Raw genomic sequence first — 2,932 nt, 5'->3', positions numbered from 1 at the left:
AAGCCAAGTGATTGATTTGAGGTCCTATTTTATTCATAGTAAAATCACTAAAGGACTTGTGATTGTATAAATTGTTCAGCATTGTAGATTAGAGTTTAGAACTGATGAAAAATAGTGAGGGTGAGATGGGATCCTCTTGCCTCACGCCATTTTCAGACTTGAAAAAATCATGCATCTGCCTATTTACCATAATAGAGTAATGATCGCTGGAGATATGTCTTTGTATTAGGTCCACCCAGAGTTGTGAAAAACCTAGTTTTCTCATCACTTCGTACAAATATGGTCAGGTAACTCTATCATATGCCTTGGCGATACCAAGCTTCATAGCAACATTATTCCATTTATTTGCCTTCTGAATGTTGCTCATAATCTCCTGACCTAGCATTATATTTTCAGAGATATGTTGCCCTTTGATGAATCCAGATTGATTAGTAGAGATGATCTTGGGTAGAATCTGCACTAGCCTGGAATTCAATATTTTGGACATGATTTTGCTTGATATATTGCACAAATTGATTGGTTTGAGGTTAGAGCTTTTGAGGCTCAACTTTAAGTAACATCACCAAACATGTGTGTGCGATGAATCTGGGAATAGTGGTACCACTGAAAAAAGCTAGCACAACATTGTGGACACCTTTAGCAATAATGTTCCAACATGTCTGAAAAAATAATGCATTTAAACCATCTGGACCCGGAGCACTAGTTGGATCGATGGAGAATACACTTTCTTTGGTTTCCTCTAGAGTAGGTAGAGCAATTAACATCTCATTATCCTTCTCTGAAACTTTAGAACTTATTCACTCCAATGCCGAGAAGTTATTTGTCACATTACCATGGTTGAAAGTAGTTTATGGTCGCTTCTAAGATTTAATTTCCCCCTTCTCTCCATTGTTCCTCTTCAACTTGAATTTTCTGAATAGTTAGTCTTCTCCTTCTACAATTTATAATGCTATAAAAGTAGGTAGTATTTTTATCTCCTTCCTCTAACCATTGTGCTTTGGCTTTTTGCATCAATACCTCCTTCTAAAGCTTTAGGTAGTGAACATACTTCGCGCTAGCTTCATTTAGTTCTGCTCTATGTGTAGGTGTATTATCATCAACACGTAGTGCTTCCAAATAAAAAAAATTCTAGTCTTTTTGGTTCCTCACAGATATCTCCAAAAGCTTGCCTTGACTGGATGCTCAATCGTTTGCAAACTTACTTTAATTTTATATAGTATCCATAAGGCATTGCCCTCCACAGGCTTCTGCCAGACTTCTTTAACCATTGTTAGAAACTCGTCATGTTTTATCCAAAAATCAAGAAATTTAAAGTACTTTGGACAAGCTGTAGTGACTTTTCTCATATTGATCAATAATGGTGCATGGTTTGAGCACACTCTAGCCCGGTGCTTTACTGAGATTTTCGAGAATTTATCAGACCACTCTATATTAATCAATAACCTGTCTAACCTCTTTTATATAGTATTTAGTGATCATCTGTTACCACTCCATGTGTATACCGAGCCATAAAACCTGCATCCTATAGTCCACATTCGTCAATGAAATTCATGAAATCACTTTTTATCTCTATTATATATGGTCTTCCACCCCTCTATTCAGACGAATCAATGATCACAATGAAATCTCCAACTACACCCAAGTTCCATGAATTCTATTTTTTATCGACCTTAATTCTTCCCATAGTTGTTGCGTCAAGTGAGCCTTGCATTTTGCATACACAACTGTCAGATGCATTGGAGTTTGGCTCAAATGATCACTGATATGGCATGTTACTTGTTGTTCTGTGTCCTCTAAAATATTTACCACATGATCGTCAGTCCAAAATAGTCAAATCTTATTATTACAATTGAAAAATCTATGTTGTACTCCGAGTTGCCTTTGAAATCTTCCTATCTTAGTAGATTTTGTCATGGGTTCTTGAAGAGCCATAAAAGTAAGGTTATGTTTAAGCTTGAGACTTTTAAGTCTCTCAGATGTTTTTGGGCCTTCATGCCCTAAATATTCCATGAAATTGTCTTAATCATGGGAAACATCAGGGGTTGGATGTTTTATTTTCTTTCTATTTGTCTTCTGGGCCTTAAAAGAAGGCCAAGGTCTATTAACTCCATCAATACTTTGAGTCCCCCTTGGATATAAGTTATTGAACTTTGTTATCATGTCTTGAACACTCTGTGTAGTGTCCACAGTATCAAAATTGAGCGATCTATGAGATCTTCATGCAAATTCATCATCTGAACCGACCTCTGCTTCGACATCCTGTAAATGAAGCATATCGTCATCCAGATTGCCAAAGTTCTTCCTTATTTCTGTTAGCATCATATTTGTGTTCTTCTCCTTGTTACTTTCCGACATCACTGCTCCTAGTTTTGAATACATTCCAGGAGTCCTAGAGTGCACTACTATCTCTAGCTCAGTATTCAGAGTTATTGATTTTCCTCGGGTGAATCCTCATTGTTTAGATTCAATGCTGGAAAATCAATTTTCCCAACATTTGATTCTGACAATTCGGTAACTGTACATTTTGCAGGTTGATTCTAGACTTGAACTTTTGTTTTTTCTTCACAGATAACTTTCTCGTTTGATCTGTAGTAACTAAGTGCTTTCCCCGTTGTCTGCAGTTGTTCTTCCATCTGTTCTGGCATTATGATTATCTTCTTTTTGCTCTTTTTTGCTTTAGTAATAGAACCTGCCTTTGCTTTCTTCTTCTTCTTCTTCTATTCTTCTTCACATTCTTAGTTTTTTATTGATATCTCTTCTATACTTGTACTCTTTATCATTGGAATATGGTCATATGTAGGAACCACAACCCCATCTTCTTGAATTGTAGTATCCCCATCTATGTCTTGCTTGTCAGATACTATAACCTCCATAACACTGAAGCCATTAGTTAGCTCCAATGGAATTATATCATTACGAAGTGCCTCCTGTG

The sequence above is a fragment of the Nicotiana tabacum genome, chromosome 1 (genome assembly GCF_000715075.1).
Source record: "Nicotiana tabacum cultivar K326 chromosome 1, ASM71507v2, whole genome shotgun sequence".
NCBI classification, from domain to species: Eukaryota; Viridiplantae; Streptophyta; class Magnoliopsida; order Solanales; family Solanaceae; genus Nicotiana; species Nicotiana tabacum.
This window is presented reverse-complemented; position numbering follows the sequence as displayed.